This window comes from Polypterus senegalus, chromosome 4 (genome assembly GCF_016835505.1).
Source record: "Polypterus senegalus isolate Bchr_013 chromosome 4, ASM1683550v1, whole genome shotgun sequence".
NCBI classification, from domain to species: domain Eukaryota; kingdom Metazoa; phylum Chordata; class Cladistia; order Polypteriformes; family Polypteridae; genus Polypterus; species Polypterus senegalus.
The window spans coordinates 73,774,507-73,789,334 of record NC_053157.1 but is presented as its reverse complement, the minus strand read 5'-3'; the positions used below and the strand labels follow the sequence as shown (position 1 = coordinate 73,789,334).

At 44.5% G+C, this 14,828-nt stretch overlaps 1 protein-coding gene across 1 annotated transcript in view; it reads right to left on the bottom strand.

The window, feature by feature from the left end:
- The window catches only part of cracd (capping protein inhibiting regulator of actin dynamics), a 310,383-nt gene that overhangs the window by 250,634 nt on the left and 44,921 nt on the right, over nt 1-14,828 (bottom strand). Inside the window, exon 2 of the mRNA XM_039750891.1 lies at nt 3,011-3,094. The gene's annotated coding sequence lies outside the window, so the exon portion shown is untranslated. The remainder of the gene's footprint in view (nt 1-3,010; nt 3,095-14,828) is intronic.

Sequence of the window (14,828 nt, the reverse complement as noted above, 5' to 3'; positions counted from 1 at the left end):
TTAAAAGTGTTTCTGTGGCTAGATGAATCGGACCTAACACGGACCTAACCACAAAAGGTATTGCTATATATTGCCTTTGATTCTTGTAAATCATCAGAGGATAAAGACCCCTGGTAGGGGTTGAAAGCTCAGGAATAAAAAAAAAACTACTTTATGATACGTGATTCATTTTCTCCCTTTGTGGATCTCCAGCTGCTAATATGCAAACCGTATCACAGACCTTCTCTTCCATATATATATATATATATATATATATATATTATGGAGACTGGCCCGGATACAGACAGGCAGACACGTTCATGTCACCAACAACACGTTTATTTACAATATTTACAGTGCTCACAAACCCCAAAAGTCCCTCAAAGTCCTGGCCAACACACAGCAATGCCTTCTCTCTTCAGGCCGCCTCCTTGCCTCCTCCAGAAACCTCGTCCTCTTCCACCCGACTCAAGTCATTCTATGAAGTGAGGCGGCCCCTTTTATATTTCCCCAGATGTGCTCCAGGTGTGTTCCGGCAATCTTCCACCATCTCGCCCCAGTGTGGCGGAAGTGAAGGCTGCATCCCCGGAAGCACTCTGGGTGTCCCTGCTCCCCTTCCCCTCAGCACTTCCGGGTGTGGCGGAAGTGCTGAGGTCCAGGGCCCCAACGCCTACGGGCGCCCCCTGGAAGTGACCACGGGCCCCTACAGGGTTGAGCTTCAAAGCTCTGTACCCGTGGCCCCCAAAGGCACCAGGGCAGTCACCCCCTGGTCTGGGGAAGGTGTAAGCCCTCCTCTGGTCCTCCTGGGCGTCCCAGCCGGTCGCCCCAGCCATCTCCGACAATGTATATAAATATACAGTATATATATATATATATATATATATACACACACACATTTATATTTATACATATATATACAGTATTTAGGCATGGTGGCACAGTGACTAGTGCTGCTGCCTCGCAGTTAGGAGACCTGGGTTCGTTTCCCAGGTCCTCCCTGTGTGGAGTTTGCATGTTCTCCCTGTGTCTGCGTGGGCTTCCTTTGGGTACTCCGGTTTCCTCCCACAGTCCAAAGACATGCAGGTTAGGTGCATTGGCAATTCTCAGTTGTCCCTAGTGTGTGCTTGGTGTGTGTGTGTGTGCCCTGCGGTGGGCTGGCACCCTGCCTGGGGTTTGTTTCCTGCCTTGCGCCCTGTGTTGGCTGGGATTGGCACCAGCAGACCCCTCTGACTCTGTAGTTAGGATATAGTGGGTTGGATAATGGATGGATGGATATACAGTATATATATATATATATATATATATATATACAGGTGGAGGTCATAAAATTAGAATATCATGACAAAGTTGATTTATTTCAGTAATTCCATTCAAAAAGTTAGACTTGTATATTAGATTCATTCATTACACACAGACTGATGCATTTCAAATGTTTATTTCTTTTAATTTTGATGATTATAACTGACAACTAATGAAAGTCCCAAATTCAGTATCTCGGAAAATTAGAATATCAATTAAGACCAATGCAAAAAAAGGATTTTTAGAAATGTTGGCCAACTGAAAGGTATGAACATGAAAAGTATGAGCATGTACAGCACTCAACATTTAGTTGGGGCTCCTTTGGCCTGGATTACTGCAGCAATGCGGCTTGGCATGGAATTGATCAGTCTGTGGCACTGCTCAGGTGTTATGAGAGCCCATGTTGCTCTGATAGTGGCCTTCAGCTCTTCTGAATTGTTGGGTCTGGCGTATTGCATCTTCCTCTTCACAATACCCCATAGATTTTCTATGGGGTTAAGGTCAGGCAAGTTTGCTGGCCAATCAAGAACAGGGATACCATGGTCCTTAAACCAGGTACTGGTAGCTTTGGCACTGTGTGCAGGTGCCAGGTTCTGTTGGAAAATGAAATCTGCATCTCCATAAAGTTTGTCAGCAGCAGGAAGCATGAAGTGCTCTAAAACTTCCTGGTAGACGGCTGCGTTGACCTTGGACCTCAGAAAACACAATGGACCAACACCGGCAGATGACATGGCACCCCAAACCATCAGTGACTGTGGAAACTTTACACTGGACCTCAAGCAACGTGGATTCTGTGCCTCTCCTCTCTTCCTTAAGACTCTGGGACTTTGATTTCCAAAGGAAATGCAAAACTTACTTTCATCAGAGAACATAACTTTGGACCACACAGCAGCAGTCCAGTCGAGACGCTTCTGACGCTGTCTCTTGTTTAAGAGTAGCTTGACACAAGGAATGCGACAGCTGAAACCCATGTCTTACATACGTCTGTGCGTGGTGGTTCTTGAAGCACTGACTCTACCTGCAGTCCACTCTTTGTGAATCTGGGACTTTCATTAGTTGTCAGTTATAATCATCAAAATTAACAGAAATAAACATTTGAAATACATCAGTCTGAGTGTAATGAATGAATCCAATATACATGTTTAACTTTTTGAATGGAATTACTGAAATAAATCAACTTTGTCATGATATTCTAAGTTTATGACCAGCACCTGTATATATATATATATATATATATATATATATATATATATATATATATATATATATATATATATATATATATATATATATACACATATATATATAGGAAGAGAGAGAGGGAGAGGGAGAACCTGGTTGTTCTAGGTACAGTATATATACATTATATGTGTTTAGATTTTTTGTTACATTTAATTTGATATTTTATATTGTTGGTACAGTATAGCACTTCTTGGAATAAATCTCTCAGGTTTATCATAAAAGCAAAATAGGGCTACAGGAAAACTATGAATATGAAAAAAATACAATACGAAATGTGTAGTCTGTTATTTATTCTATTTAACCAAACCGTATCACTTCATGTTTATCACCACTGAAATTACCTTTTAAAATATTTGCTCCCATTATTTGAAAAAAAAGCATTTTTTGCTACAAGAATATGCACAGCCATGTCTCAAAGTTTTTAACACAAACTTATTTATCTAATATACATAACAACAACAGATTTTCAAGCCACAATAAGTAGTCTTACCTGTACTTGCACTTTTGCAAATACAAGATTCAAATTAGGTTTTCTTCTTGAAAACATTCTTGTATAATTTTCGCAGCCATTACCCTGAAAGAAAATTGAGTTATAATAGTTAGAGAGGTAATGATATTAAAGGAAGAAGAAAATAATAAGGAACTCTTGACCACAAAAGATAAATTATGGCTTTGTGATCTGCATTTAGTATTATTAGTAGGACTGCAGACACACAAAGTCAATTTTCAATGTGAATGGTTATTTATTGCTCTCATATATTGCACTAGCTGTGTTACCTGGCTTCACCTGGGAAATTTGCTAAGACAATGGGCCTTGGTTATAGTATTGAGGTTTAACTGGATGTGTCAGAAGTACTAAGTAAGAAAATTAGTACTTTTCTGTAGACAATATTTGTTTTAGAGTGCATTTAAAGGACAATGTACTGTTTTGAATTCAAACAGGTAAGTAATAGGAAAAATGGAAACCTTGGGTATAAATATAATGTCACCCTAGCACCTATAAAAATGGTAGCTTCAATCAAACTTGAATGTAGCCCTTTGATATGTAATCTTGTATAGATAATAAAGTTTTGGGGGTTTAGAACAAAAGCAATATATACTAAATCATGGTTTACTTTAACTTATTACATACAGCATTGAAATGTATGGGATGTACATTTACATGGACTATGCAATAAACTAAACATTTTAAGCCTTGCAAAGAAAAGAATAGGTGAAAAGAAATAATATGGTGAACTATATACAGTGTTCACATCATCTGTGCTCCAAGGATCCTTTTACTCATCTGCACAAACAACAAGAACAAGGCATGCCCCTTCTCATGGCTTGTATTGTACCATGGCTTGAACCATGCTTGAAAATCCAATCTGGCTTGAATCTGAATGTATTTTATGTCGTATTGTGATGAGTATGAAGGAGCCAACAGAATAGGGGGTACTGTTTGTACCCAAGGAGGACCTTTCTAACAAAGCCTTTTTTGAGCTTCGCAAAACTTTCCTTCATCCACTTCACATCTCAGTTTCCATGTAGCTCATCACATCATTTCTCTTTCCTGAGCAGGGCAGCTACCCTTCTTCATTCACCACAAGCCATTTCTCTGCAGGATTACAGCTACTGCTTGTTTAGTAGGGCTGTTCTGCTGTAGTGATTCATTTGTATGAATTGACAACTCCAGTTCTCCATGCAATCACAGCCAAAAATCACAGGCTGTTCAAGAAAAACTCACATGCTACATTATTATTACAGATAAATATGGACAAATATGAAAACACAGGTTGACTAATTTCCTTTTTCTATATAAGCCAAATTGTTTTGGAGATTTTTCTCTATTTAGTTTTTCTAATGGGGTGTAGGGTTTGGGGAGGGTTCCCCTAAATACTGATGATCCAAAGTGTGTTTTCGTAGCGAATGCCAACTTCCTTAGATGTAACATGCAATTTTTTAACTAAATGGGAAACTGTGTTTTTGTCTATGAGTGAGTCAGCCAGTCATTCAGTCAACTTTGCATTGGTTTGTAGAAAGATAGATAGATAGATAGATAGATAGATAGATAGATAGATAGATAGATAGATAGATAGATAGATAGATAGATAGATAGATAGATAGATAGATAGATAGATAGAACAGTTTACACTGAAAACAGTATTTTACTTGACCAGATGAACAATAACATTATAGGTATTTACTGCAGCTAAATGAAATGAAGTTTGCAATTCCACAGTGATGGAAATCTCATGTTTGCATCCTTGTAGTTAATAATTTCATAATTTTGGTATGTGACCTTTGGTCACAGAGAAGAACAACAGCTCTGTATACACATATGTTCTTTTCACCTCTGCAAAAACAGTATCAGACAAGTGCTAATTCATTCGTTTGATGTGCTATTCATGCACATTACAAATATTAAGCTTATATTGTTCTCTGCTAGTTTTTTGCATTCAGAAATGTTACATTTGGTTCAGTTGTATGTAAATAATGTATGTAATATTTCAGAAGGATTCAGATATTACTCTTAAATAGCACTGCATTAATAAAGGAAAGAACACTCTTAGAGAAAATTAATAAAAACATGTTTTTGTAATATTAGGAAAAAAGGCAAGAGCTGTGATTAGGTAGTATCTCCATAAGCAAAGCGAATTGGTAGAATTTAAAACTATGCTATAATAAAGCAGTTCACTGGCATATAATGTTCAATTAAAATGCACTATGCTTAACCACCAAATTAAGCTGTAGTACCAAAATAATGCGTTTAATACCATGTCTCCAGTAAACAAAAATGTGTTTATATCAAAAATTTGTACCACAGTGTTTTGATATGTTTACTTGAGTATTTTCAAAGCAATCTGTTTAACCTACCAATCCATCCATTGTCAAATACCTTCAACCTCCTTAGCATTTACCACAAGCGTTACTCTGGCTTGAAATTCTATACAATTACTGTTAAACCTAAGTCAGGCTTGGAGTGATGTGTAGTGATCCACATGAATAACTCTTGAGAAAGTATTCTGCTGCCATCCGGTGGATGAAATAATATCATGCTACAAAAAAACATGAATATTTTATGCTTTCTGTCAATTTATGGTAATTCTAAAGTGACTCATCATTATTCACATACTGAAACTAAATCATTGCTCAAACTGAGCAATAGTGATGATGGTATGAATTGGTCATTAGATGTTGTCACAGAAAGTGAAACTAATGCATGATACAGCACTGTATGACTGAATATCCCCGGTGAATTCCACTGCATGAATTTTCACAGTGGTGCGAGAGGAGCTGCTTGATAGAAAGACAAAAATTAATGTGATCAAGCACAAGAACAAGCAAAATGTTACCCCCCAAAGCACTGTGGCAACTGTCAGTGTTAGTGTCAAAGGAGTTATGGAAGTCACTAAGCCTTGTGCTATGGATGTCTGCAATAACACAATTGAGCAGGTCTCCGGTGCTCTCAGGTGCAAGCAACAGAAAAAAAATCTAAGAAAAATGATCAAAGAAACAGGCTTCTACTGTCCTAAATGCAAAATTGGACAAGTTTCAAAACACATCACACAAAAGATGTGTACTAAACCTGAGTCAGTATAACAATGAACACTAGACACACATATCCTGCTGTATTTATGTTAACGTTGTGGTATTCACGTTTCTGTTACAAGTAATAACATTTTTTCTTGTTGAAAAAAACACACTATTGGCTTGTTATTCCTTGGGAAAATATAATACTATGAAGGCAACACCAGTTCAGGGCCATTAAGGCCAGTGACCTTTGAGGATGGAGTGCTAGTCCATCTCTGAGTACACAAACACACATACCCAAACTGGGCCAATTTAGAGAGGCCATTCAACATAACTTACGTGCCTTTGGAATACTGAAGGAAGATCAAATTACCAGTAAAAATTTATGCAAAACTCCATATAAAAAGTGCCTAGGCTGGAATATCAACCAAAGATACAAGAATTTTTATGTGTTTCTCTTACAGTAGAGATATTTTGTTGGCTTGTGATAGTGCCCCCTGTGAAAGTCTGACTGAGTGAAACCAATTAGGTATGGCATTATCTCATGAATATTCTTTAATATATGAGTCAATTTTGATATGCATTTCTTTATATGGATAATTTTTTTCTTTTCATATTTGCTTATATAAAATCTTCAATAAAATATGTGCACCCTGAAGAAAAACAGCAAAATATTTCTTATGCTGTTTTGTGCATTTAAAAGATGTCACAAACCTATTCTCTCAGTTTTTAGTCTTACTACAACAAGCTCAAAGGATTGGTTCCTGTGTTGGCTGGGATTGGCTCCAGCAGACCCCCGTGACCCTGTGTTCAGATTCAGCAGGTTAGAAAATGGATGGATGGATGGATTTTATGGGAAAAGGACAGTTTTCAAAAAGATTTTAAAGATTGCAATGCCTAAATTTATTCTACAAAAAAGGTAACTTCAAATTTATTACACTCCTTTAATGTTGCCCAAAATCACTGATCTATATAGCATGAGTTACTAAAGTTTTAGTTTCCTAAAAAGGAAAAGCTACACGATGGAGTACAAAATGAGAATCGTGGAAGAATCTTGGGGCCAAACTCTTCCTGATTTCTGCAAAGAAAAGATGCTGAATGTCCGATTGGTACGCAAGTGGAGAGCACAGTATGGTAAACTCACTGAACAAGTGGAAAATGGAAATGCTAAAAAACGTGAGAGTGGATCAGGTCGGCGAGCAACATTTCCTGAGCTGGAAGATCTGGTCTGTGAATGGGTTGTTGATAGGAGAGCAAAGGCTTTGGTTGTGACTAGGGCTCAGATTCAAGAATTTGCCCTTGCAATAGCACCACAGTTTGACATAGCCCACGAAGACTTCAAAGCATCACAACACTGGCTGGATAATTTCCTTCAGCGAAGTGAACTGTCTTTAAGAAGATCCACAGCACTGTTTAGGCTGGAAGATGCTCAAGTTATAAAGCGAGCATTTGCATTCAAGTCCTTTATTGATGGTATTGATTTCTCTAAATATAATCTTTCCAACATGATTGCTATGGATGGAACTGCAGTGTTTATGGGCCAATCAGCTCAAACAACAATTGAACAGCGGGGTGCCTCCTAAGTGTACGTTCCCTCCACTGCTTACGAAAGTGCACGTGTTACCTGTATTTTGGCAATTCGTCTGGATGGCACTAAAATCACACCTCTAATAATTTCTAAGGGTAAGAAGGAAAAGATTGAACGTTTTTCAGGAATTTATGTTCTGGAAACTGAAAAAGCCTGGGCCACACAAGCCGTTATAAGAAAGTGGGTCGATTTAATGCTGCCACTTGTTATGCGAGGGAGCCAAAGAGGTCTGCTAGTTTGGGATGCAGCCAGCACTCACCGTGCTAAAGATATGAAGTCATTTCTTCATGAAAGAAGAATAGATCAAGTAATGATTCCCGCAGGAATGACGGCCTATCTCCAGACCCTTGATATTGCAATAAACAAGCCATTCAAGGACAATCTGTGCATGGAAATTAATGACTACATTGAAAATAGAATGGAGAGAAATCAGCGCGGAAACTTTGTGAAGTCTAAACTGCAAGAGGTTGTGACTTGGGTGAAGAATTCATGGGAGAAAATCACTGATGGTTGCATTGAACATGCACTATGAGCAGGCTACCTTGATAAGAAGTACTCATTTAAGGACAGTGCCATTGCTAAACATGAGAGATTTGGTCCACTGGTTCTAAAAGAAATGGAGTCAGAAGTATTTCACCTGGAAATTCAGAGTGGGGATTGTTATGAGGATGTTCCAGAAGATGATGACTTGGTTGTCATTGAATAAATGTGTAAATGTACTGTACAATACCGTAGATTGTTTTACATAGGGTAGAAAGAATACCGTAGTAACAAGAAATTGTTTGTTTATGCTTGTTTATGTTTACAAGTCTGGTTATGCTGGTTTGTGATGACAACTACCGTTATTACTGTACCATATACAGGTAATAAATTTCCTCTTTTTCAACAAATGTGTATTGTAGTCTTCTTCATGGAAAAATAAGACTCCCCCTGAAAATAAGACCTGGGCATATTTTGGCATTTCAAAAAATATAAGACAGTGTCTTATCATCGAGGAAACAGGGTATATATATATATATATACACATACATCTACATACACACACATATACAGTATATATATGTAGATATGTGTGTGTATATATATGTGTATATGTAGATATGTATGTATATGTGTATATGTATTGTGAACGCAGGCCCCGGCACAGACAGACGGACAACATTTCTGCACCCAACACACTCTTTATTATATACACTATTTACAGTTTGCTCACGTGCACCCCCAGTGCCTTCTTGCACCGATTTCCCCAAGTCCAGGCCAGGTGTTTCCGGCATTCCCTCCTTGGCCACGCCCCAGCGTGGCGGAAGTGCCGGCTGTCCTCCCGGCAGCTCTCCGGTCGCCACAATAAGTCTTCCCCCCAGCACTTCCTGGTGTGGCGGAAGTGCTGGGCTCCAGGGTTCCTCAGGCTCCAGGGCGCCGCCTGGCGGTGGCCTCGGGCCCCTACAGGATTGGGCTTCCAAGTCCTCTACCCGTGGCCCCCTATACAACCAGGGCAATCGCCCCCTTGCGATCTGGAGGAGGCACAAGCCCTTCTCTGGTCTTCCTGGGCGTCCCGGCCGGGCTCCATCCCCGGCCAGGGACCACACGGGATAAACCGGCATCGGGGCCCCCAACACAACCAGGACGGACGTCCCCTCGCGGTCTGGAGGAGGCACAAGTTATTATAACACAGTATATATATATATATATGTGTGTGCGTGTGTGTGTGTGTATATATATATATATATATATATATATATATATATATATATATATATATATATATATGACAGCAACACTCATAACAGTGACAAAACAATTACATTGACAATCATGTTACATTATTTTTAAAATGTTTCCTTTTCTTTTTCATAACTTCTTTAACACACTATGCTGCGAAGCACGGGTATTTTGCTAGTATGTATATATATGTGGATGTATGTGTGTATATATATATATGTATATATGTATGTGTATATATATATATGTTGTGGAGGACTACCGGCTTTCCATGCCGGTCCTCAACCCCAGGCCGCTAGGAGGAGCTCTCCCGACAGCAGGATCATGCCCCGAGGTCCAGCAGGGCCTCATGGACTTTGTAGTATTTTTACACAGCCCTGCTGGATACCTTGGGGGCCACCAGGAGTCGCTGTGGGGGGACTTATGGGCTCTGTCGTGCCTTATGACCCGGGAGTACGTCACGGTCACGTGACAGGAAGGAACGACGTGCTCCCGGGGTGAAGAAAAGGACTGTTTGCCCTGACCCGGAAGGAATAAGGAACTGTGGTCTGTTGGGACAGGAACACCTCCGGGTCAGGGGCTATAAAAGGGCGGTGCCTCGCTCCAGACAATGAGCTGAGCTGGGTGGTAGGAGGGCAACGCGTCTGGGAGTGGAGGATTGTGATTATTGTTGTAGTATTATTGGAGTATTTGGGAGTGGAGAGTGCTTTGTGCACAATTATTATTATAATAAATAATTATTGGACTTTTACCTGGTGTCTGACGTGGTGTCTGAGGGTACAAGGGTGCGAGAAAGCACTTACTTTGTCACAATTGGCGTAGTCGGCAGGATTCTCTGGCCGTCAGTTTGGCAGAGGACCTGAATTTAAAAATTTTATTGTGGACAGAGAACCCCAAGAAGACAGCGTCAGGACACGCAGAGACAAATCGCCAAACTCAACAGGTAGCGCTGCAGTATATTAAGCCTTATGGTACATCGGTCCGTAATGGGGAAGAAATCCGGGAGAAAGAATGGGAATACCAAAAGGAGCAGACCCTAGATGATGCCGCGCGTCTATGGACATTCCTGACGGGAAGCGAAGAAGACAGGGCAGTGATTGACGCTGAGAGGACCCGAGCGTTACGACAGCGGGAAGGCTGTCGGACTTCGGACGCACAGGACAACCTCTATGATACAAGAGGACATAATCGGAGTCCGGGGGTATGTACTGAAAAAACGTCCGATGCGCGGGGACCTTACTTTAATTATTTTTCAGAGGCCTGTCTTCTTGATTCTGACGAGGAGTCGGAAACATACTTCCCACCTGAGCAAGATGGCCGCGACAACGAGGAGTCTAGCCGATCTAGGAGTCTGAAATTTGGAAACCTATTCGACGAGAATAGTCATGTGGACTATCCCGGAGCAGGCTGGGGAAACGTAAAGGACTACAAACGAACACATGACCAGAACGGTTTCCTTCCATTCGCCGAAACAGGACACGTGATATCTCCCGAAGGATTGTGGGAAGGAGAAGGTCAACGTTGTCCCGTAGGTGAGGTCGCCGTTTCCCCGACCGAACCGAGCTCCTTGAAAGGGAAAGGGGAGACAAAGAAAACAGCGCTAACCATAAATAAAGGTATAGAAGGACGGGATATGACTGAACGGTCCACCATTAAGTTAGAAAAGGTGGATCGCAGTCGACCGGTAGCGGCGCCCCGGACTTCTATAGTTCGAGACTCCAAATCCCAAGAGCCTTTGCGCGACCCAGCTGAACACGTGCCAGGAGGGGACGTGCTCATTGGTTCCCGGTCGGAGGGTAAGCGAAATGCGGAAGCGCAAACAACTCCGGCCGTAAACGTTAACTGTCTGGACTTACGGGGGCTCGAGGAATACCTCGCGCCCCTACGCCGTTCTTGCAGGAGTTAGACGAACTGAAGGAACGTGTGGAGGAATTGGGAGTGACGGCAGCAGCACCGTTGGAGGCTCTGATGGGATTCGTGCAGCGGCTGCGCCGGGAAGCTCCGGAGATGATCGATGCGGGAGTGCAGGTGAGTCTATCCCGTATCGTAGAGTATAAGGGGACACAGTGCGATCGGGCACCGCATATAATAAGTAGCGCGTGTCAAAGCACCGTGTGCCCGACAGCAGAGAGGGGCACAATGACCGAAGGGTTGGTAAAAGGAGTAAACGGTCCGGGGCATGCGTGTGACGTGGCCGCCCGGAGCCGTACACGTCTCCAGGTACCAACCGGTCTTAAGTGCGGGGTAGTGCCGGTGACAGGAGTGCCGGGGGAAGCGCCGCTCGTGACGATGCAGCTGAACGGTGCTGTTCATTGGAGCGACGCGGTGCTAATGACGCCGACTCCGGGTAAGCGAAGGACAACGGGTGTGCAAACAGCAAAGAGGCTCTCTCTTTTCCATAGAGAGCCTCAAGCTGAGCACAAGCCCCAGATGAAACAGGAGGTCCCCAAACTAAAGTGTGGATCTCCTGACATAGTAGAGAGAAGGCTAAAGGACAGCCAAACGGCCGTAATACCCTCCTTGACAGATGAAGGGGCGGAGACGACACTGACGGAGTTCCCGAGATGTTTTTGGTCCCGCAGAGGGAAGCAACTAGGAGGGCTTCGTCGGTGCTACAATTGCCGGCGACTGGGCCACGAGTGGCGCCATTGTCCCCGGGGAGACAGAAGGTATACCGTCCCCTCAAGGTTCGCTCGAGGACAGGGGCAACACAGCCAAGGCCCGACTGACGCGTCCTCCTGGAGGAGGACGTCCCTCGCGGGGCTGGACGCTCCGCCCCAGAAGTCGTCGCTAAGGGGGGGGAACTGTGGAGGACTACCGGCTTTCCATGCCGGTCCTCAACCCCAGGCCGCTAGGAGGAGCTCTCCCGACAGCAGGATCATGCCCCGAGGTCCAGCAGGGCCTCATGGACTTTGTAGTATTTTTACACAGCCCTGCTGGATACCTTGGGGGCCACCAGGAGTCGCTGTGGGGGGACTTATGGGCTCTGTCGTGCCTTATGACCCGGGAGTACGTCACGGTCACGTGACAGGAAGGAACGACGTGCTCCTGGGGTGAAGAAAAGGACTGTTTGCCCTGACCCGGAAGGAATAAGGAACTGTGGTCTGTTGGGACAGGAACACCTCCAGGTCAGGGGCTATAAAAGGGCGGTGCCTCGCTCCAAACAATGAGCTGAGCTGGGTGGTAGGAGGGCAACGCGTCTGGGAGTGGAGGATTGTGATTATTGTTGTAGTATTATTGGAGTATTTGGGAGTGGAGAGTGCTTTGTGCACAATTATTATTATAATAAATAATTATTGGACTTTTACCTGGTGTCTGACGTGGTGTCTGAGGGTACAAGGGTGCGAGAAAGCACTTACTTTGTCACAATTGGCGTAGTCGGCAGGATTCTCTGGCCGTCCAGTTTGGCAGAGGACCTGAATTTAAAAATTTTATTGTGGACAGAGAACCCCAAGAAGACAGCGTCAGGACACGCAGAGACAAATCGCCAAACTCAACAGGTAGCGCTGCAGTATATTAAGCCTTATGGTACATCGGTCCGTAATGGGGAAGAAATCCGGGAGAAAGAATGGGAATACCAAAAAGGAGCAGACCCTAGATGATGCCGCGCGTCTATGGACATTCCTGACGGGAAGCGAAGAAGACAGGGCAGTGATTGACGCTGAGAGGACCCGAGCGTTACGACAGCGGGAAGGCTGTCGGACTTCGGACGCACAGGACAACCTCTATGATACAAGAGGACATAATCGGAGTCCGGGGGTATGTACTGAAAAACGTCCGATCGCGGGACCTTACTTTAATTATTTTTCAGAGGCCTGTCTTCTTGATTCTGACGAGGAGTCGGAAACATACTTCCCACCTGAGCAAGATGGCCGCGACAACGAGGAGTCTAGCCGATCTAGGAGTCTGAAATTTGGAAACCTATTCGACGAGAATAGTCATGTGGACTATCCCGAGCAGGCTGGGGAAACGTAAAGGACTACAAACGAACACATGACCAGAACGGTGTCCTTCCATTCGCCGAAACAGGACACGTGATATCTCCCGAAGGATTGTGGGAAGGAGAAGGTCAACGTTGTCCCATAGGTGAGGTCGCCGTTTCCCCGACCGAACCGAGCTCCTTGAAAGGGAAAGGGGAGACAAAGAAAACAGCGCTAACCATAAATAAAGGTATAGAAGGACGGGATATGACTGAACGGTCCACCATTAAGTTAGAAAAGGTGGATCGCAGTCGACCGTAGCGGGCCCGGACTTCTATAGTTCGAGACTCCAAATCCCAAGAGCCTTTGCGCGACCCAGCTGAACACGTGCCAGGAGGGGACGTGCTCATTGGTTCCCGGTCGGAGGGTAAGCGAAATGCGGAAGCGCAAACAACTCCGGCCGTAAACGTTAACTGTCTGGACTTACGGGGGCTCGAGGAATACCTCGCGCCCCTACGCCGTTTCTTGCAGGAGTTAGACGAACTGAAGGAACGTGTGGAGGAATTGGGAGTGACGGCAGCAGCACCGTTGGAGGCTCTGATGGGATTTGTGCAGGCTGCGCCGAAGCTCCGGAGATGATCGATGCGGGAGTGCAGGTGAGTCTATCCCGTATCGTAGAGTATAAGGGGACACAGTGCGATCGGGCACCGCATATAATAAGTAGCGCGTGTCAAAGCACCGTGTGCCCGACAGCAGAGAGGGGCACAATGACCGAAAGGTTGGTAAAAGGAGTAAACGGTCCGGGGCATGCGTGTGACGTGGCCGCCCGGAGCCGTACACGTCTCCAGGTACCAACCGGTCTTAAGTGCGGGGTAGTGCCGGTGACAGGAGTGCCGGGGGAAGCGCCGCTCGTGACGATGCAGCTGAACGGTGCTGTTCATTGGAGCGACGCGGTGCTAATGACGCCGACTCGGGTAAGCGAAGGACAACGGGTGTGCAAACAGCAAAGAGGCTCTCTTTTCCATAGAGAGCCTCAAGCTGAGCACAAGCCCCAGATGAAACAGGAGGTCCCCAAACTAAAGTGTGGATCTCCTGACATAGTAGAGAGAAGGCTAAAGGACAGCCAAACGGCCGTAATACCCTCCTTGACAGATGAAGGGCGGAGACGACACTGACGGAGTTCCCGAGATGTTTTGGTCCCGCAGAGGGAAGCAACTAGGAGGGCTTCGTCGGTGCTACAATTGCCGGCGACTGGGCCACGAGTGGCGCCATTGTCCCCGGGGAGACAGAAGGTATACCGTCCCCTCAAGGTTCGCTCGAGGACAGGGGCAACACAGCCAAGGCCCGACTGACGCGTCCTCCTGGAGGAGGACGTCCCTCGGGCTGGACGCCCGCCCAGAAGTCGTCGCTAAGGGGGGGGAACTGTGGAGGACTACCGGCTTTCCATGCCGGTCCTCACCCCCAGGCCGCTAGGAGGAGCTCTCCCGACAGCAGGATCATGCCCCGAGGTCCAGCAGGGCCTCATGGACTTTGTAGTATTTTTACACAGCCCTGCTGGATACCTTGGG